The following is a 23,338-nucleotide window of genomic DNA, read 5'->3' on the forward strand; positions in this document are numbered from 1 at the left end:
GATGGCTTAGCGGCCAAAGGGGAATTTTGTATTTCAGTATCAAATCTAGCTCAGTCTGTAACCTGAGAGACATACAATATTTGTTCTCTTTCCCCGTGTTTTGTTTATAACATATTAACGTTGCTATTTATGTTTGGAAAATGTCCAAGATCACCAATATGGTGAAGGCACTGCCATCTGAGAATAGACCGAAGGTAGGACGGAAGGTGTGATCTGACAGTGATGTCAAGAATAGAACTGGTAGAGTGAAACCATTAGGGAGTGTTCAGACCCAGCCCTGTAGTTACCCTTAAATCGGGACTAGATCTCGGGTGTGCTGCCTGCATCCAGCCATCTTTGCCCTCGGTCAAGCTCACTCCCTCCATCCCTAAGGGCTAGAATGTGGAACTTGAAGGAATGAAATACGGAGACACCAGTGATATCGTGAAAACACCACTTGGGTTTGCAGTCAGAGGGTTCCAGAATCAAGGTTTCGTACTCCTAGTCATGCAAACTGGAACCCTTGCAAAACAAAATGGGGAGAATACCACTGAATTCATAGGGTGGTTTTCACATGGCTTAAATATTTATAAAATAATGTATGTGAAAGCATGTCTGGCACACATGAGTTGGGTCCCACCATGACCTGACCTGCTGTGGGGTGGGCAGCCCTCCAGTGTTCCACCGTTCCCGTTTATATTTTTTCATCCACAAGTCCGACTGTGCCGACCAAGGCTGTACTGTGAACGAGGGCTGCTCTAGGTGCTGGGGATTTAAAGATGAAAGTGTCATCCTTTGCTAGCCTTTTGGTGTGGGGCAGAGATGGTTTGATTTCATACCATCTTCATTGTCCCTCATGCAGGGAAGCCCCGAGGACACAGTGAGATGACAGTCCAAGTAAGCAGGACCCCCTAATGCTGGTTCTGAGAGCCTCCTCCAGAGAAGGCATGCAGGTGATTTAGGAGATTCTCCAAAATCTTACTTACAATGAGAGAATCCTGCAGTCTGGAAGCCAAATGGTGTAATACTTGTTGGCCAACCTGTAAATTAGGTGAAAGAATTCTATTCCATACAAAGCAGACCTGCTCTCTCGTTCAAGATCTCCCTTTGTATGTAGAACAGAACAATATACCCACAAGACCCAGACCTGGGCGGTGCTCTATAGAAAAGGGTGCCGGGGTCCAACAATTTGGGGACACTTTTCTTGCTTCATCCGTCCTAGAGAGTCATGACCTATAAAGGTTGGAGAGGATGCACAGACCTACCAAACCCTAGTGTCGTTACCTGGGGCGGGAGATAGAGCAGAGAAGGTGAGATTATCAGTATTGATTTTATAAACCTCCATATTGTTTGTTTACCAGGACCATGCCATTGTCCTGTAAGTAAAAAAATCCTATAAAATAAATAAAAATAATCATAGGAGGAGACCTGAAAAAGTTCCTGAGAAGTCCTGTCGTAAGAAAACCTAGCACTTCCCAAATGTTTCTGGTCATGCCACCCTTAGCTGGTTCTCTGGAACATTCTCTGGGCAGTACTGCTCTAAAAAACATCCATCTTCCTTGACTGTATAAATCTTAGAATAATGCAACTTTAGCGTTAGAAGAGAGTTAAAACATAACCCGAATGCCTCATAAAAGGAGGCCTAAGGAGGTTAGTTAGAGCCCTTGCCTAAGGTGACATGGCTCAGTGGTGGTAGCAGGGGGGTGGTCCCATGTCCTTCACCAGGAAGGAGAGGGGTCCGTAGCCCACTCCCATGGGGCACGACACCCCTCCCACCATAGCTTCAGCAACAGGGCAGTGCAAGCAGGGGTGTGCACTGGGAATGCAGACCTCCAGCTCGCTGTGTGCTTTGCACCAGGGCGTGTACCATCTCAGGCCTTCCTCAGAGATAAATATGCTTTCACATCTGGGCGCAGGGACCTGCTGTCACTACCCTGGGCGATGAGAATATATTGTGTCTTTTTTCTCTCCCGACACAGCGTCCTCTCCCAGGAGGGTCTGCCCTGCATCTGAGCCGCTCTCCCAGGCATTACAGCTGTGATCTTGGGTCCTTACTTCCTTGACATGCTTCCGCCTGGCTTCCCGGAGACCCTGCAGGGGCTGGACGGAAACAGAAGGCACAGGAAATGACTGACTGGGCATCTCTCACCCAAGTCCCAACAGGACATTTCATGGGAAATTTTGTGGGTATCAACCAGCTCCCTCTGCCAAATGGGAAAGCCACCTGGCCTCAGCACTCCAGCTCCTGCAAAGGCCAGACTCCTGCCCCCATCCACGTCCCAGGTAAGAGAAGAGACTCCCAGGTAAAGGAGCTGTCACTGGAAGCAGGGAACACCCGGCACGGCTGTATTTCTGTAGCTGGCAAAGCACAGGGGGCAGAGCCACAGATTTTAATTTCGACGTTCCTTAATTTAAGAAATAAAAACAAAACAGGCTTGCAAAAACTGGGTCTGAAGTCCCCGTGGGAATCACGAGCAAAGGCAGAGTGAAGGCGGGGAGGGGAGGCTGGGAGAGCGTGGGACAACCTCACAATCAGAGGTCCCCCCCAGTCATTTATAAAAGGCAAGTGCTGCCTTCCCCGGGGGCCCCGAGCGCCACACTGCAGGTGTGATTTATGAGGAAGAGACTGGCTATAAATCAAACCCCCTTGTTTTAAGCAGTAGTTTCAGTGTAGCCGATCAATTCACATGCAAAAGAGAGTGAGGAAAAACTGCACCATATTATAATCTACAAATATCATAGATTCCAATTTCAAACTTGAACAAAGTTTCCACTCTCTGACCAAGGGCCCTCCGTGGAGTTCTTTGCAGGGCAGAGACCAGAGAGCGACCGCTGGGGGCCTCCAGGTCACAGGGGGGTGGCCTGATGGGCCCCAGGTGCGGGGCTTCAGAGCTGGGACCTGAGGGGTTCGCTCCTTGTGGGGCTGACCTGACGCGCGGGGCTCTCAGAGGATTCTCATCAGGGACAGACCTTGGCCATCATCATCTTCATCATTAGTTTTGCCCCTTGCTGTGTGGCCGCTCCGGTGTTTGCTGCATCAGGAAGGGCTGATTCTCATCAACCCCATGTATCTGGGGATGAGAAAGCAGGTCTGGTTCAAAAACACCCAACCGGCTCTCGGAGTTTCTATGGGACGTTTGTTCTACTGATTGGGACTTGGATACTGTTTACTGTCTTAATGGTTCATAATGATTTCACTTCTTGTTTCCTTTGAGAGATGAACTTCCCAGAGCAGGGCTCAGACTTTGGTCCTCTTGCATTTCTCAGAATGCCTAGCGCTTTGTTTGGGAAATAAGAGATTCTGCTCCATCCTTGTTGGCTTGAATATCCAAATATCTATGGAAACAGGGGAGAAACCATTGCATGAATCATCAAAACCCTGGGGAAATTCAAAGCCTTCATTTCAGCTCTGAAATTTTGTTCTATTTCCCCTCCAACCTTTTATCATAAATACCACTAGAAAAAAAAAAAAAAGGGAGATTATGATATCACCTCTTTTTGCTTCTCCTGGCCTCCTGCTGGTATTGAAATGATCAAGAGAGTAGAAAAGTGGCCAGAAACAGGTAGAAGGGAAGAGATGCAAAGGACTTAGAGAACCACAGAGAAGAGGCTGGTGTCGCCCTGACTGGCACCTTCCAAACACCTGCCTATTTCTTTCGAAACTGTCATGTCTCAGAGGCCATAAATAACAGAGGCTTCTTTGTGGTGCGGTGATGGCTTTCCCAGTGGGGCAAACTTAATTTTACACATTTGCATATGTTTTCACATTAGGGTTTCAGGTTGACTTTGAAGTTCATTCTTTCAAGGACGGAAGGGAATTCCTAAGGGTTCACTGACAGTAAAGTTTATGATAAAGCACTTCATCTGCATACCAGGGCTGTAGATTTGGATGTTCTTGGAAACTGTTATCCTTTTCACTCTTAAAAAAAATCTGTTTATTGAATACAAATGCTCTGTTTTTAATAAAATTTTGTAGCGTCATTGGCATCTGTTAGAGGTGATCTACCGGTTATCAGTATTTTCTAGATTGTCATAACTGCTGGCAGGGAGAACCAGGCCATGTTACCAGAGAGTAGCCTCAATGGATTCCAGCTAAGACAGACCATGAGGGTCAAATCCCAGAGGGGAATTGAGGTTGAATTGGGTAAAGGGAAAGCCAGAAACTTTCTGGAACTGCTCGCTGGTTCCTTCAGCAACCATTTACGGAGTGCCCTGCACTCACTGAGAACAGTGATGAGGGCTTGGGCCTCTCAGGGGAGAGGGGCTGTGGTCATGGATGTGTCCAGGGCCGCGGAAAGGAGAGGAGGGGCTGGAGGAAGGGCGCTGCCGGGCAGGACAACTGACCTACTTTTGAGAGACGCACTCTTTAGGCAAAGAAGTGGGGAAGGGTGTTTCAGCTGTGTAGACACATGCCAGGATTTGTAAAGAAAATATCCGGGTAAGGCATTTTCCAAAACACAACTATGATACAAAATCAAACCCTTTAATCTTAAAACACTGGTTACTGGCACGTTAGAGGAGGTACTGGACCGTGAATTGCTCAAAAGCATACCCTCCGGCATCTTTTCTGTATCCTCAACAATTAGCATAACCTCCTGGCACAGAATAGGGGCTCAGTTTGTGTTTATGGAAGAATCAGTTTACCTCTTTTTTTTTTCTAGCCGTGCGGCTTGTGGGATCTTAGTTCCCTGACCAGGGATCAAACCCATGCCCCCTGCAATGGAAGGACGGAATCCTAAGCACTGCACTGCCAGGGAATTCCCTCAGTTTACCTCTTATATGTGTATTTCCTTCATCTTCTTTTAACACTGAGCAATTAGTAGTAGAATAAAATGTCACCATAGCTGGTAATTCAATGGCTATCTTGGAGATAAGCATGAGATTTTTAATCACTAAGAAAGTTTACTCTGTTTGTAATAACCACATTTTCTCCATCTAAATCAGGATGGTTCTTCTAGGGTGATGAATGATTTTGCTAAGTGATCTACTAAGCCTCCAGGACCCAATGGAAGAAGGCAGTGGTTTTATTTTTGAGAGTGAGAATTTTAAAATAAGAGAAGTTTGTAAGCTGTGGGTTCCCTTTGTGCCAAACTCAGAAGGAGAGCACAGGTTTCTGGCTTTTCAGTCTCCTTACCTTCCCACACGAAGAAACCACAAACAAGGAATCAGGACCAAAAGAGTCCGGCATCACACACAAAGCCGGGCTAACCCTTTCTCTGCTGGCAGCCTAAGAAGGCACTCGCTTCTCAAAAGAATTGAACTGAGGGACTTCCCTGGGGGTCCAGTGGTTAAGATTTCATCTTCCAGTGCAGCGGGTGTGGGTTTGATCCCTTTTCAGGGAACTAAGATCCCACACGCCTTGCAGCCAAAAAAAAAAAAAAAACAAAACCCATAAAACAGAAGTAATAATGTAACAAATTCAATAGACAAAGAAAAAAATGGTTCACGTTAAAGGAAATCACAGCTGAACACGTTTAAAAAAAAAAAAGAACTGAACTGAGACCCCAAATCTGAAAAATAATCATTTGTCACTTCTGGACCACGTGCCATGGGCTAGTCACTCTTAGGTGTCCTACAAGAATGAACTCATGTAATCCTCACAACAGATTTAGGACAAGGACACTGTGATCATCTTCATTTCACAGATGGGGAATCTGAGGCATGAGGAGGTTACAAATTGCTCAGGGTCACAGACTGGTAAATGCCAGGGCTGGGCTCTGAGTCCTGGCAGCCTGGCTGCTGGGTGATGTGCAGACTTCCCATCTCCGTTCTGAACAAGGCAAAATACTCGAAAATGGAGGAGACCATCACACGGTAATGATGCTAAAGTGTTTTGTGGTCAAAAACAACATGGAAATCGATGGCACTCTGTGTTCTGGTTTAAAACAACTTTAAATGTTGTTATAAGAGCATAACAGAACGGTTATTGCTTTTTTTTCAACAGTTACTGAGATGTGAGTTTTGAGACCCAGAATTTTTATGAGCATTTTAAGGCTCCAAAGAATCCTTAAGAACTAATCATGAAATGAGAAACACAGCCAGTAAGAATATACTCCTTTCCTATTGATTAGAATAGATTTTATTTATATTTTGGATAGTTCTTATACGCATGTGATACAACATTCAAAGCTATGAATAGAATACCGTGAAAAGTGAGTCTCTCTTCCATTTCTGATTCCCATTCACCAAATTCCCTTCCTCAGAGGCAACCACAAATAGGTCTTGTGTATCCTTCTACTGATAGTCTATGTGTATATAAGCCTATGTGTCTCTATAGTTTATTTTTGGGAGGGAGCGAGGCACAAATCGTAACTTACTATTTATAAATAGTTCAGGACTTTGCTATTTTTACTTAAGACTGTAGACTTTGCTATTTTTACTTAAGGCCTTACGCTGGAATTCAATATGAACTTGGTCCAAAGTAGTACACTGAATCTTATCAAACGAGTCATTATTTATAAAAGCAATGATTTTTCTACATAAAATTTGCATCTTACAAAATTATCTTATTCTTGATAGTTTCTCAATGATTCCTTTTTATTTTCCAAATTAGAGGTCAGAAAATCTGAATTCCTCTTTCTAATTTTTATACTTCATTTGTATTTCTTTTATCAAATTGGATGAGCTACTGCTTCTAGAACAATGTCAACAGCTGTGGTAACGGACATTCTTTTCTTTTTCTTGACTGAATTGGAAGCTACTAGCTTTTCTCCATTAAACATATTGCTAACTTTCGGGTTGATACACACACAAACTAAATATACATACACACATACTTAATTGACATTCTTTCAATAGATGTTATATCTTTATATCATATTGAGGAATCATCCATCTTTTCCATCTTTCCTATTAAAAATAGATGTTAATGTATATAAAATGCTTCTTTATCTTACGTGGAGATGATTATTTGTTTTTTTCTTTTGATATACTCATATGATGGTTTGTGAAAATTAACAATAAATTTTAACCATTCTTGCATTTTGAGATCAATGTTACTTGGTTGTTGTATATTTTTCCTTTAATATTTGGTTTAGGATTTTGAATTGCTATTCAGAAATGCGATTTTTTCATGTCCTCTTTGTTTTTATTGTTGTTGTTGTTCTTAATCAATGTTATGCTAGCTTGAAGGAAAATGAATGGATTGCCAGCCTCCCTTATTCTTCCATGATCTAGAATAGTCTGAAAGAACACCGGAGTGAATCTGTTTCTTAAGGGTTTGGTAGATGTCTATTATCAAATCATTAAAGCTCGCTGCTTTTGGGGGATGTTAGCACTTAAACAATTCTTTCTACTTCCTCTACAGTAATTGATCTACTTTGAATTCTTAATTTTTTTTGATGTGAATTTTAGTGATTTATCTTTTCCAGAAAATATTTCAACTCAGATTCTTAATTAGAGCCACATAGAAAACTGGTCTTGTATGATTCCTAAAATGTCTGCCCTTATCATTTCTTATAGCGTTTGTTTGTGGTTTCTTATTTGTTAAAATTAAGCTAATTAATAGCTGACTTATTTATTTACTTATTTAAGCTCCTGTATTTATCGTGACTATCATTTTTCAGTTTTCTAATTAATCAATTTCACATTTTATGTCTATCAATTCCTTCCCTCTCATTCTTGGCTTTATCTATGTTCTTTCACCTTTCATTGGATGATCTATTCATGTATTTTTGTCTTTTTCTTAACGTGTATAAGCAATTCTATGCCTTTTTTTCCTGAGCCCTGCTGTAAATGTAAACCATAGGTTCTGCTCTATAGCTTTAAAAATGGTTGCTGTTTTCTAGTTATAATAAAATTCCAGCTTTGATTTCTTCTTTGACTATGAATTGAAAGTGTTTAAGTTTCCAAGTAGGAAGGACTTGTTTGTTTGTGTGTTTTTGTTTCATTGTTAATTTCTAGTTTGCTTATTGTGGTCAGGGCATTTGGTTTCATTATTTCTACTTTTGGGAATTACTTGATGGGTTTCTGGGGGCCTAATTATCTTGGTATGCGTATGCATATTTCTTCCAATAGTTTCCAAGGTTTGCATTTTTGTGCTCATGTTCTTTATATTATTTTAGAATATACTTAATCCTCTGTTTCTTCAGTGTATCTATTGACCCTGTCAATTTTTCCTTGGACATATCTTTTGAGTCTGCCTACTAAAGCCTTTTATTTCTGGAAAGTTTTCTTAACATATCATTTAAATATATGTATTTAGCCCTGTTCCATCCTGGGGACACCAATTAGGCATATGTTGGATCTCTTGATCTGTCTTATTTATCTTTCATTTTCTTCCTAGCCCTTCCTAATTCTTTGTTTATTTTAATTTTATTTTGATTGTGCTTCTCTGTCTCTTGATTGCTGTGTCTTTTGCTAGGTTTTCAGTAGTTTCTTTACTCTTCAGAGCTGCTGTCAATGTGGCCTTCATTTCTGTGATGGCTTCATTTTTCTCTCCCACATCTTTTCTGAGCTCTATTAACTTGTTTTATCTCCTGTTCTTAGAAAACCATGGATTCCCTGAGCTCCTGTACCTGCTTTGACATCATGTTTTGTCAAGGTGGTTGCTTTTCAGTTTTTTAAAATACAAGTTGATATGCTGTAGATCACAATTTCAAGCTTCCCCTTAGTAACATTTTTCTGGTCGGTGTTTGTCTTTTCTTTGTTTTACTGGATCTTTACTTCCTTTTCATGCAGTATTTTAAAAAAATGATCTGGGTGTTGGATTCTTTTTGGTCATTAGTTATATTTGAAAGAGGCAAATTCTTTCTGGTCCAGCTAATTTCAAAGTGACACAATGGAGAGCAGGACCATGTATCATTCAGCAGGAGTGACTACCTAACATGGACACTTAACAGAGTTCTTCAGAGGACACAGGGCCTTGTGTTTAAGAGCATTCTTTCCAACCTTTACTTTCAAAATCACCTGACATGCTCAGAGGCAACTCTGCCCTGAATAATGCTGGGTTTCTCTTCTGCTTCCTGCTTCACTGATGGACAGCTTCCCGCAGATATGGTGGGCCTGACTGATTTCCCATCCAGCCCACCACATCCTGCTTTCCTTTTGAGTTTTGTATGAAACTCAGTCCATGGAAACTTCCCACTTCCCACCTCTGCCTGCTGTCCTCAAGAAAGGAGGTGAGCTTGACCCTTAGGCTTGGCACTTTCTTTGGGACGTTTACCCTCTCAGCCTTGTCTACAGTCTGCAGCCATGGAATCCCCTCTCCTGTTTGACCATCACTGAATTTCACTTCCATTCCTTATACAGCATGGTTTGGGGTTTCCTATGCCTCTGAGTTTTGTTAAAACTTGCAAGTTGATTTTGCAAGAAGGTTGAAATATCTTCTTTACTCTTCTGTATTAAAACTGGAGGTCTCCATCATGTTTGAAAAATATTTGTGTTTTAAATACAGAGAAATTCAAATTTTGGAAAGCATTTTGTACTGCAACATGTGTAATATTTTTGGATTCTCTCTTGGCAGATATTTCCTAGCAATTCAAGAATTTTGTTAAATACATAGTTTTATATGGCTTATAAATTTAACTTAGATCATCAGATAAAATGTTTTGATGTGAAGAAGTAATGATGTGATTTATGAATTCTTATACTCAAATAGTTATAGTTTATATTCTATATAAATACCATTTTGGTAGATTTTGCATGAAAATCTCTTACAAATTTTCAATTTCTAAGAAAATTGATGCCACATGCTGAAATCCTCAAAATGCTGTCTGTTGTAAAACATACACATTTATATTAAAAAAAATCATAATTTCCCTTTGCATGATTCAAACATTAAGGCCTGTTCTCATCTCTCTTTTGTACCATCAGGTGGTGCTAAATATGTCATCTTCTGATGATTATATTTTCAGGAACATTCTCTATGCATAGTTAATGAAGTTAGAATCTTTGAGTAGATTGACATGATTATTACATCAAAATTAAAAATAGCATGATTAGAAAGTACAACAGCTTAATATAATTACATAAACTATAGAGGATGTTAAGTACCCACAGCATTTTTAGTGTTTCAACATGAATATCATCATATGTGAAAGTGAATCCATGGCCTTTTGTAAGGAATGGCTCAGGCGTATCTTATCCATGTCTAACAGAGAAGTTATGTAACCTTCCTTCAATGTCATTTCACCCCTTTGTTCTTTGGTAAGTGAAAGTTTGCTTAGTTTATTTGTCTAACATCAGCATATCTGATTTCTCCATGTCATATTTGATTGGGGTTTATTGCATTAATCTCGACCCTGGGATGAAAAATCGTTTCTATAATTTGCTTAACTGCAGAACCTGGAGGAGGAACTCCACATACCCGTGACCTCAACACATTCCTTTTCTTACATTTACTCTTCTGCTCATTATGGAGGTAGAAACGTAATAGACTTTCCAGAGGGGAGCGGGTGACTTTTAGTGACTCTTGATTGAATTTCAGAGGCCAGACATTATACTGAATAGTTTGCATTTAGCAGCAACATAATTACTAAATTTCTTTAGCAAGGGAAAAAAAGAGAGAGAGGTCATATGTTACTGATTTCCAAATCCCTGGGGAGCTCTTGCAGTTATTCAATGTTGTATGTTTTTTAAAACAGATTTTCTGCTTAAAAACAAATGTTCACTTCCTATATTTCAAAACTACAGTATCACCATGAATGCAAATATTTGGTGATTCTCCATTATCTCATATTTAGTAAGTGTTTTTTAAATCATTAAAAGCTTTCATAGCTTCTCTGTTTAACCATCATCAGGCTAGGCAGTGGAGAGCTGGATGTGGAAAGCACAGATGCAGGGACGTGGTTACCTGAGCCAGGTAAAAGCCAGTTTAGGGGCCAGAGGTCAGAAGAACAGGGAGGTCGGTCTTTCCTGTTATGCACAGGCAGCTCACACACAGAAAGGATGGGATGAGACTCAAAACTAGGATTTCATATTCTCTCCCTGGCACTCCCCGGGCCATCCTTAATTATCGTGATGATCACAATCATGACAAAGACCCAGAAGAATAGCCTACTATGATTAGTTAACTGCCTGACACACCTCCATGATACATTTTTCCCCTAGAGTTTTTGGCTGTGTATCCCTTGCTTACCTCTTCATAGGACAAAAATTTTATAAAATTATTTTCTGTTTAGTGAGTAGAAAGAGAATGCAGTCTTTCTCCTGGTGTAAATGATGGATACTTGTTTCAGATTATTGGCGGTTTAGGGGGGCTCTTTCAGCTGTGGGACTCCATGCTGGTGGTGACACTTTCTGCAGAGCTGCCTCCCGGGATGGCCTGGGAGAAGGGCAGCCTCACACTTCTAGGCGTGGGCTGGTGCACGACTACCTCAGCAGCTCCGCCAGGTCCTTGCATCCCCGGTCCCCAAGCTCAAGAATTGTTGGTGGTCAGCTGGCCCTTCAGACTGGGCTGTGAGAGCCCCAAGCACAGAGCAAGACCAGCAGGACAGAAAGCTGCTGTTCAGATCCTTCCTGATGGTCAGACCCGGGGCCTGGATGCACAGTTTGCGCCAGTTTGTTGGCAGTGGGCTGGCCAGTGTGGCCACAGGGCTGCCACCTGAAGCTTCGGTCCATCCCCACGACCATCCCCAGGGCAGAGAGGGAGGCCTGCAGGCTGGGGCTGAGCTGCGTTCTTCCAGGGAGGGGCTGGAGGGGCTGCTTCCTCCCACGTCTGGGAGGAGAGCATGTGGGGGCTTGGAAGGGCACTTGTAAGTGATGGGCCCTGAAGCTTAGGCTGCGTAAGCAGATGGCATCTGCTTGGAGAGCATCCTTGGCTGTCATGACCCTCCCTGAAAGTGAAGATGGATGTGGGATTTTTTTCTTTCCTAAGCTCATAATATGGAACAGCTATGAGATGTGTAAATGTGTAGCTGAGCTTCTGTCTCATGGTAACTGCTCAATGACTGGCAGCTATTATGGTTATTAGTAAATTACCATCTGCTTTAATCCTTATCCTGTGAGTTTTATCTGAGCTTAGCTCCCCAGAGTCTGCTTATGCTGGGAGAACTCAACAGGCTGAGGACAAACTGTGACCAGGGCTCTCCCGGCCCTGTCATTGACACCCTTTGCTGGAACACCTTGAGTAGAAGTGTGGATCCTGCCTGGTGAACAGCGTGCGAATTACCCTTCAATGTCATGACCTGGGCTGTCCATCCTCTCTGTAAGCACTGAATGAGCAGGTCCTCTGGGGAGCACCGTGCTGGGTCCAGTGGAGGATACAGGAGAAGATACAGGGCTCTTGCCCTAATCGATTACCCCAGAATCAGGTGAATTCAACACATCGTTAATGTAGATGCTTTGATTGCAAGACAGAAATTCTCTTCTGTAGCTTAAGCCAAAGAAGGGAGTTTATTGATTCATGCAATTGAAAAGTTTAGGGTTGGGCCACTTGGCTTACATGAGTAGAACTGGAGAAATGGGTTAAGAAACCATCAGGACCTTGTGTCTCCCAGCCTGTGGCTTCGTGCTCAGCTGCATGTTCTCCACACAGCGGGTTCAGGCAACTTCAGCTTTACGTCCCAGATCCGATAAACCAGAGAAAAGAAAACTTCAGTGTCCTAGTTTCCTCCCGTATTCTGGAGGCTGATGTTCTGGTTCTAACTGGCCTGTATTGGGTCACACTGTCCCTCGACCCAGTTGCTGTGCCAGAGTGGCAGAATGGTCCAATGGCCCAGGCCTGAGCACTCTGTCCACCCTGGGAGTCGGGCTTCTTGCCAGTCCAACCCTTGCCATCTGGCCTGACAGTGGATGGGGGGGACCCCTAAGAGTAAGCCTGGTCCTTCCCCAAAGTGGAGGCTTCAATACGCAAATATCAAGTGGGCGTTAAATAGGCAAATACTGTAAACACACAATAAAACAATGTAAGATTTAACTGTATTAGAACTCCATTGCTGTCACTGCAGCATTCTACATAAATGATAAATTCGGTCACAGTTCTTAGCAAGTGATCAGAAAATGCTTCCTGATTTGATCAGCCACCAGATAAAGAGTTCTGGCCACAAACACTGGTGTATCCTTGTCACCGAGCAGACTACTTAGCATGTACAGGTGTTTCTTAAGTATGTGTTGAGTGACTTTGCTATAGGATTTCCAGAAAGGAAGAGAGCATATCAAGACTGATTGCTTTAACTTGGTTAACTGGGAGGCTGAGATGATAAACTTCTGGGGTCACAGCTATATTTTTCTGAAAATGCAATGTTGCCATTTTCTCCTGCATTTAGAAGTTTTCCAATGAAAATGTGAGTGGAGCCATAAGTTTGTGGCCTCTGATAACAAGCTGTCAATTTTACAAACATTTGTCAAACCTATTTATTTATGCTGTGTTGGGAGTGCTTACCTTTTCTTGTATTTTTAGGCTTTTTTTCACCTTGCAGTGTTTCTTTGGAGGCCATGGAAGCAGATGGGTTTCAATATTTGTTCCCTGATACAAACAATCCTGGCGTGTTCCTGTCTATAAACACATCTTCACCCTCGAGTGCTGCGTGGGAAGCCCAGAGGCAGATAGTTTAAAGTTGCAGAGTTGGGGCTTCCCCTTTGGGGCTCCCACCCTCGTGCTCTGCCCTGATCTTTCTCACACTGCCGGGCATGTGTATGTTATCTGGACTGTTCGCCTCTTCAGCTAGGCAGGAGCCCTGTCACGCAGACACCTGGGTCGCCGGCACACGGCACCAGCACATAGTAAGTGCTCAAGAAAATATGTAGCGACTGAAAGAATGAGTGGGGCTATTTTGAGGAATATTGCCTTTCAAAGGCAGGGGTGGATAGTAGTTGTTTGGGGAAAAATTCTATTGAAAACGAAGGCAGCACATCTAAGGTTATGCTAGACGGTACCCACAGAAGGTTCTACTTATTGAGCATTTATTACTGGGTACTCAGGCCACAGGAGTCACAGGAGAATGTAGAATCAGACACTCTGGTTGAGGCGCTCGGGATATATTCAAGAAGGCGGTAGAGAAAACTGCAAAGCAGCACGTCCTCTATCCCACAGAAATGATGCACGTGGGTTCTCTCTATGCTTTCAAGGGGCAAGAGCTTCTGTGGAGATGGGGACAGTGAACGAACTGTCAGTGGTCTGTCAGTCAGGATTCTTCCAGGGCGATGACAGGACACCTAATCAAAGCAGACTTGGAATAAAAGAAAGGATGGGGGAGGGCTCTATTAGCTCAATTAACGGAAATGACCTGGGAGTTCAGGCCTGGAGAGCCTGGGGCTGGCACGGCGTCATCGGGGGACCCCTTTGCTCTGTGTTCTGGCTCTGGTTTCCTCTGGGCCTTTGCTTCAGGCCATCACCACATAGCCCCGCACTTACATCCACATGGGTCTAGCTTAAGGTGGGGCTCTCTTTTCTGACGGCTCCGGCAAATGTCCAGGCTTAATTCTGGTCCTCTCTGCTCATCTCTGCACCAAGCAAGGCTCTGTGTCTGAGCCTGCACCACATGCTTACTCCCGGACCAGTGGCGGGTCAGAAATTCCACCTGTCAGGGCAGTGCATTGGGTAAATAATGATACATAAATAAACCGTGGATGAGGGAACCCATGCCAGGATCAATTACGGATTTGGGGAGACCCAAGGACATGGCATAGAGAGGAAAGTGCCTCTGGCTTCTGTGGGTGTGAAACCGTCTCACTTGCAGCCCCAAAGGAAGCCCAAGCACGGATTCAGAGATGCGTTGCTCATGTGGTCCCCATGTGCACAGTCTGGTCTGCTTATGATAGAGCCATACCCACTTTTTTTTTTACTGAGCAGGTGCAGTGTCCGCTTAAGGCTGAAGCTACTGGACCTTTCTTGCCCCTGGATGCCTGAGGCCAGGAGTGGGCTCTGGGCATGGGAGGGGACACGTGAGGTTGCTTAAGCCCTGAGGGGAGGCAAAGCCTTGTCCTGTCCCTGCCTCCATGGTTCGGACAGGCTTGCCCTTCCAAGTGGTAGAATCCAGGCTCTGAGGTTGGGAAGATGTGGTTCAATGGAGACTTCAAAATTCGCGTTGCTTCGAATGGCCTGTAGGCCCTTCACTGATGGGTTCTCTGGTCCCTGGTGTACAGCGTGTCACCTGTAACGCCCGACCCTTACCATTAAGACCTGACTCCACATCTGGGGGTCAGAATATAAGCAGCGCTCTGCGGGCAGCGTGACCCTGCCCCGTCGGGTCCTGCAGGCTGCTTCCTGCTGAGGCGGCGGGGATCCAGCCCTTGGCCGGCAGCTGGTCTTGCCCCTAGTGAACATGCACAACTGCCCCATGTGGAGTGCTGATCACATAGACACCCCTTCTTCTCCATCTCCCACCTTCGCTTTCCTTTCTTCTGGAAGTATTTTAAATGAAAATACTATGTGACATACAGAAATTAGCAGAGTGTTGTATCAAAGTGCGGATACCCCATACGTCATACTATCACCAGTGGCGTTGGAGTCTCCTTTAATTATCTGTCACCTTTCAGATTGAGGTGAAACAAATTTTTATTATTAGCCAGCTTCCCAAGTCAATACCTGGGAGTTGCCCTGAAGTCTGTCTTCCCCTCGTGCTCCGGCCAATCAGTCACCAAGTCTAATCAATTTCACATCCTTCAGATCTCTTGAATTGCTTCTTGCGTGGCTTTCTTATTCAAATCACCTAATTGTCTCTCTGCCTTCAATTCTGCTTACCTCCCATGCATTTTCCACACTTGCGCCTGCGTGATGCCACTGAAACCCCATCCGTCTACCACGTTCGCTGGCCTCCCCTATCTTAGGGGACACCTGCAGACCCCCGGGAGCTGGTCTCCACCTCCCTCTGCAGTCCTAGCTCTCACCTGCTCCTGGCTCTGGATCCTCTGGGAAGAAAGGGGATGGTTTTTTGGCCAAAGGTCACCAGGCAGACCCTGATCTTTGGATCTTCTGGATTTCTTCTTTGCTAGCTCCCAGGTTCAGGATCAGCTCGGAATCAAAGGCTGTCTGACGTCTACTGCTTTCTGGATGGACCGGCAGGAGAAACTTTGCTGCTAACAGCCTACATTTGCAGTGAACCGATCTTCCGGACTTTTCCCCAGGAGCCACCATGAGGCCATGTGTCTCTCTCCTCACCCTGATTTCTTTCACCCACCTGCAGAGTTCTGCATTTGCTCTTACACTGGCACCCTCCGTTTTATCCCATCGACTTAAACAGGGCAACACAGGTGGCACAGTCCCCAGGAGAGCTGGAGTCAACGTCAAGAACTGTTTCTGTTCAGCCAAACTTCCCGATCTGTTATACATTCTCCTGCCCATTTTTATGTCCTCCATAAACATAAGCTGTGACTGTATTTATGCCCATCTGAGTTATTGACCAAGATCTGGATACTGGTTGTGCTGGGGACAGACCTCTTGTGCCCCAGAGAAGACTTCGCTCTGGCTGAACAGAAATCCTTTAATCGGCACTCATGGGTTCCGTTTTGCAGCCAGCTATTCCTATATTTCTTTTCTTTTCAAGGAAACCACAAGAGATTATGTCAAATTAAATGCTGCACTCCAGAAATAGCCTGCGAAAGGTACAGGCTGGTATCTGATGGAGTGGGCTTTGAGTCACAGCTTCCCGACTCGGACCCGTGTGAGCCTGAGCAAGTGTTCCTCAGCGTTTTCGTCTGCCCTGTGGGAGCAATGACCTGGGGGCAGGTCCTGCCTCCACCACCGTTTTCTTGTATGACGCTTGCTGAGTAGGAGTGCCGTTTTGAAAGCTGGGGTAGGAAAAGTGACAAAAACCCATGCCAATGGCTCTGGAAATGTAGCCCGTAGGAAACACTCAGAAGCACAAGTGTCAGCTCTTGTTTTGGCTATAGTTACCATCATTGAACTTCTCCACACCTCAGACCCCCATGCACAAAACGGAAGTATGCTACTAAAAACCCTGTTGGGCTGTTCAAGAAACATGGGAAATGTCCAAGCCAGCCTCCAGCCCGCGTACATCCTCCGTCAGTGGCGCTGGTTAAATCCACGGCACTCGTTTCCTCTGTCCCTGCAGTGATATTAGAAGAGAAATGATACGGCAGTGGCTTGGGAGGAAAGGGACAGTGTGAGTGTGTGTGTGTGTGTGTGTGTGTGTGTGTGTGTGTGTGTTCATGCTCTATTGTAACAGATTTCCTCCTGTGTTTTCAAAAGTGTGATGGCTCCTTGATTTCACAGGTTCGATCCTCTCAGTGTGTCCCGAAAACAGGTTGGTAATTACCTCCTTGGCAATTGGTATTCCCTAGAGATTAATGTTTGATGCCAGCTTTAACATTAGAGCCATAATTAGAATATTCATTATGCTGATAGTGTTACACCATTCATCGTATATATCTTTATGTACGAGAAGATAAGATAATTCTGTGTAACTTACTCGGGGAGCAGGTAGGCTCCTGGATTGTGTGAAACATTCTTTTCCTAATCAGCTAAGACAGGAAGGAGGAGGAAATAAACATTGGCCGAGGACCCGAGATGTACCAAGACCTGTGTTAAGTGCTGTGAATACATGAGTTTGCAGAATACTCACAATCGTGTTCTAAAATACGCATTACTGTTTTCTCCATTTTCAGAGGTTTGGGGCAGGAAGGGACTGACTTTATGTCACAGTAGTTAATTGGTGCTTAAGCCAGGGGTTGAGCCCAAGGCGTCTGTGAATCAAGATGCCAGGTCTCTGTCCAGCTAAGAGGACCTAGAAACAGATCACTCCATTTTCACCTTCCTCATGAAGGACGTGGCGGGACTTAGCTATGATTTTTGCAAAGCAGCTGGGGAAATTTTAGCAAGAGAGGGATTGAGGCAAACATGAAGCACTGTTTAAATAATGCAGGATCTCATGACTTAAGTCCTTTATTAAAGGCATAGAAATGTGTCAATTTGTACAAACCAGAAGCAGCACTCAGAGAATGGCTAGATTCTCAGTTTGGGGCATTTTTAAGAGATTTTTCAGGAGCGACCTAGTTTTTCTGTCGCTGTGACTCTAGGTCAAGAGTGGTCAGGAGAGGGGTTGGAGGGGCGGGGAGGGGACGTGTGAAAGATGCCGGTCACTCATCTTCCTGGGGGTCCACTCTGAGCACAGGCCCTTGGTCGCCTCTCAGCCCATGCAGGGAAGCTGGTGCAGCAGGAAGGCCCTGGCCCGGCCTTGGGAGTCCTGAGGTCTCCTTGCTGTGACCTCGGGAAGTTACTTTGCCCACCTGGTCCTCTTTCTCCTGCCTTGTAAGATAAGACTATGCTAGTTGGGGTTCTTTGATCTGTAGGTGACAGAAACTCAAGTAATAATTGCTGAAACATCTCTCTTCTTTTTTGGCCTGCAGATGAGTTTCCTTTAGGCAGTGAGAAAGGCAGTGGCTGCAGGCTTTCCCTGCCCCCCGGATGAGGACCTGATCCAGACCTAAAATTCCAAGGAAGGATCTGGGTGGTCTGTCCTGGGTCTCAGCTTTACTCACGTGCCTGTGACCAAGAGAATGGGATTGTGAGGCTGATTTTTATCAGAAGAAGGTAAGCAGCAGAGATGCTGGGCAGGCAATAGCAACTGCTGTCCGCCAAAGAGAAAGAATAATCACCGTGAATTCCAAAATAAGCAAAATATGTTTGCCCATTTTATCAATTAAATATTTACTGATTTCTCCCAACAAGCACTTTCTTCTTTCCTATTTTTTTCCTTCTTTAGTGTGACCGAAATTGTTTATAGAGTCGGTTGGAGTTTTATCTTCCTGTTCAGCATTTCTTCTGCTAAGAATTTGTTTGATCACTGACCGGCCTCTCTTCCCTTCAGTGGGTGCAGAAGACCCTCCCCACCGCCACCCCCCATAAGCCCTGGGCATCTGTAGTCATGATAGACAGACTCCCAGTGTGTAAAGGGGCCCCTTTCACTGCAGTTATCAAAACAGTGAATTTACCCTTCTCTCCATCTTGTTAAAACATACCCAGGTGAAAAGAGATCAACTTTCAAACATTAAATTTTATTATGTAACTCCATTTGCAAAAGAATCTGCAACAACTTACCCCTAAACACTCACACATACACACACAGACAAACAAACGGCAAATCAACCAACCAACCAACCAACCAGCCAAAACAACTACAGCACCAACACAGTAAGTTCATCAAAAATCGGGTAGAAATAGACATTTGAGGGAATAAAGGAGAGGGCAGCTGGGTCACCACTGAACAAAAGGGTGATAACAGTCCTTGGATTTAACATCACATCAGTCCCAGGTTCTTGGTGTCCAGGACAAAGACAGAGATGTCCTGTGACCTTAGAGAACATCCCAGTTTATAGGGAGATATAAAGATCCCCCCTCCCCTTGAGACAGGCATTATTATCCTCATCTTTTCTAGCTCTATATCCTCAAAGAGATTTCACGTCTGAATTTCTGCTTAAACGTCCATGAATGGCACAAGGGCCTATTTCCTCAACTGCAGGAACAGACTGCATGTGACAGGTTCCTGTGACTCCTATTGACAAGAAGTGCTGGTCATGACATTAAGGACTTCCGGCCGGCTCCACATGGAGCTCACGTGGGGGCATTTGGGGGGCACTTGCTGCAGAAACTAAGCTGTGGTTACACACGTCTGTCACTGTCAAGTTCCAGGCCCGTGGACGCATGGCCTGAGTGATTTCACATCTCCCCCTGTGGCCATGGGCCACGCCTCCTTCCTGAAATGCCCTGATGTCCTTGATGTCCTTCAAGTGCCCTTTCTGGGGAGGTTTCTGATCTCTCCCGAGGCTGGCAGCTGCTCCTTCCCCATGGTTGTCTCCCCTGCACTCAGCCCTCCCAGAGCCCAGCTGTCTGCACATGCCTCCAGTGGGTCCTGGAAGCTCCTTAGCAAGTATTTGCCTACTGAATGGACAGAGGCTAAAGGCCCATGATCTTCAGAAAATAGAAAGAGACACGACTTAGACAAATTTCAGGTGAGCCACCGTACGACCTTGAATTAGATACCATTTTTAATGCCCATGGGATGAGAAGGATGAAAATGTATCTGCCAAGGGAATCAGAGGTAGGAACTTTCCAAAAGTCTGAATATACTGAGTTTTTAAAATCTGTTTTATTTTATTTTTTATTTTTTGGCCTTGCCACACGGTATGGGGGATCTTAGTTCCCTGACCAGGGATCGAACCCGTGCCCCCTGCAGTGGAAGCACAGAGTCTTAACCACTGGACCGCCAGGGAAGCCCCTCAATATACTTTTATTTAAGCTGCTCATCTACAGAAAACTGAAATACTGGTTATATTGGAAGAACCCGCCAGTCAGCTGATGGTATTTATTGAGTGTCTACCACGGGCTGGTGTGATCGGCGGCTGGATGGCCGTGCAGAGCTGGGGTCCCCGCTCACAGGACCCACGGCTCCTAAGTTCCTGCCTAAGCAGCTGGTGGTGATGGGGCTGCTTCCTGAGAGAGAAGACGCGAGAGGAGACCGGATTTTGGTGATGGGCTTGTAGGGAAGGGGGTGGGTGGGAGGGTAAGTTAATAGGGTTTTTTTGGGAACACATTACATTTGAGATGTCTATTGGATGTCCTAGTCGGTTATAACCAATGGGAATCTGCTTAATGCCAAGTGCATTTTTCCGAAGATCTTGGAATACACTGTATTCCGCTTCTGTTACAGAGGTCTTAATTTTTGTTTGACTTTTCACCAACTGAATGCTGCTTCATGCACCACCTCATTCCTCCTCCTGTTCCTTCCATCCTTCTCTTTCTATTCACTTTGTTTCCTTTCTGTTGATTTGGAGGAAAGAAAATAATCCCTGTCCTTTTCTACTCTCCTCAGGTATGGTATTTCTATATAACGGATGCCTGCCATGCACTCGTTCATTCAACAGACCTTTACCGACCTCCTTGCTCTGCACTAGGCTAGCATGAGAAGTTGAAAGGGGTAAATACAAAGGAGAATAAAGCAGAATACGGAGGGATATGAGGCTACAGAATGGTCACCAAGTAACTGGGACACTCAGTTGCAAACAAACCTGAAGAGCAGAGAGAACTGCGGAGGGGGTGACTCTATGTGTGCTGGAAAAGCTGCACGGTGGAAGTGTCTTTGAGGTGCTCTTTGAAGAATGCGAGTCCGTGAAGCAGAGTGGAGAGGGGAGCAGCTGGGGCTGGGCTGGAAGAGCCCTGGGCGCCGGGCTAAGGGATTTGCACTTTGAGAGTCTGGAGCTGGTCAAAGTTTAAAATAATAACCTAATGACACCATCAGGTCGGACGATGTCTTACCTGCTGATTCCACAGTAACCCTGTGTCTGGGGAGAGATTTACTGCTCTCCTCCTGTGTTACAATGAGACCAAACATTCCAGAACCTTCTGCACTGGCAGACTCCTCCATCCTGGGGACATAGGGGCCCAGCCATTACTCCCTCACCATGGGAACAGAGCTCGCTCTCTAGACCCCTGTTACGCTGACCCTCACTTCCAATTCTAAAAGGAATTAAATGTAAAAACTATGGTTGGTGGTAAGATTGCTCACTGCTTTCTGTGGCCAACAAAGTGGGGTCCCATCTGCCAGCATTTCGAAATAAGTATTCCATTTTTCACATCTGGTCAGACCCCCCTACCCCAGGTGGTGATACACCAGTGTGTGTGCTAGGGATATTTTATATTGGTGTCGTGGTCATGTGTGAGTGTGTGTGAGTGTGCGTGAGTGTGAGTATTTGTGGGTGTATGTGTGTCTCAAGGTGGCAGCCACAGCTGACCTGTCCCGAAAGAGCGCATGTCAAAGTCAAGGTAAAATGCTCGTCAAGCTGATTCACAGGCAAAGAAAAGGACTGCTTTTGTTGTGCGAGTATTTTCAGACCGTTTAGAACCAGAGGCTTCCAGACATGGTTGAAAGCTATGCTGGGCAGGAAACATAAACCTTCCTTGCAAACCTCCTATGAAGGGCATGCCAACCATAAATATTTAGCATTATTAAATGCAAGTATTTATTAAAAACATGGGGCTTTATTTTAAAGGATTTCCGGGCTTATTGTACTTCGTGTCAACAAACGTTAGCATGTATGGCTTTACCTCTCAGAGAAAAGTTTCAGTAGCGGGCATTTAGTGAGATCTGTACACCTACACGTTGCAGATGGTCTCGTTCTATAAGAGATGAAACCGCATTTGGTGGAGCTGATTAAATATAAAAACACCACCATCTGCCATTTATTCTAATAGAAAATGGTTTGGGCAGATGCTGACATCTTTGGAGACGATTGATTCATCCCTGACAAGAGAAGAGGCCCAGAGCCGTCCAGCTGCCCACGGCTGAGACGATCCCGGTTCACAGCACAAGGGCCAAGCCCGGCGCTCTGATTTGGATGTAGCAGGTGAACAGACAGCACTTTAATAACGAAAAGCCAGGAATTTCTAAGCACATCGACTGTCTTCTCCCCACTCCCTGCCTCTCTTGACGTCTGGCCCATATTTAGCTGGAAGAATATTCTAGCCACACGCTGCATTGTATTAAGTGCCTGTTACTCCAGCACCGGGATACCTGGAGGAGAGTCTATTCTCATTTTAGTGTTAAAAACTTTCAAATGCTCTCTTCATGTGTTACTGCTGGGTAGAGAATTATTTTCCCTAAGTCGACTGTAGGGTTTCATTAAAAAATATATTGTTTACAAAGCAACCATGACACACGTTCCAAACTGACTTGGAAACAGCTGTATCCATACTGTGAAATATCTATGGTGATCAAATGCCCTTTACAAGGAGATAACAAATTGTGTCTTTCTGTAGGAATATTTTTGTAACAATTTTTTTACAGCCTACATATTTTCGGGAAGAAAATTTAGACATTAAGACATTTATTTGGTGCTATGTTTATAAAATATCTTTCTATTTATGTAGTGATTGTTAGATGTGAACTAATTTTTTTTTCCTCTGATAGAATTAAATTCAGAGGTGAAGCTGGGTTTTCCCATCTTGTTCATCACATTTTAAAATATTTGAATTCTTTATGTTGTGTTAGGCAAAGTGATTTAAGACTATTTCTTGATATTATTTTCAATTAAATGCAGCCAACCTATATCCCAATGCATTTGTGCTGCAATTACATACATTTGTGGGCCTAAAATTACGCCTGTTTGTACAGATATGTTTCCATTTTGTGCTCATAGAAAATTCTGTTATTTTGAATTAGGTGCTCGTCCAGTTAGTACCTCTCTATTTCTCTATGTCCTGTTGTCTATTTCTTCTTCTAACCGCTGTCTACTCTGGTAATCAAAGCAGCAGAATTGAAGTTCATCTATTTCTCTGCCAGCATTTTACGTGAGACGCGCAGTAAGTGTTACTGGAAACTCCATCTCTCAGTCACGTTCCCAGCATCTCTCCTCTACCTCCTCTCTTCTCTTCCTCACAGCCCAGCCTTTGAACCACTTTTCATAGCCTGCCGACATCTTTCCTCCCCCTGCCCCCGACATTGACCACTGGTCTTCTCTACGTTGT

Source organism: Balaenoptera physalus (genome assembly GCF_965194825.1).
Source record: "Balaenoptera physalus genome assembly, chromosome: 15".
NCBI classification, from domain to species: domain Eukaryota; kingdom Metazoa; phylum Chordata; class Mammalia; order Artiodactyla; family Balaenopteridae; genus Balaenoptera; species Balaenoptera physalus.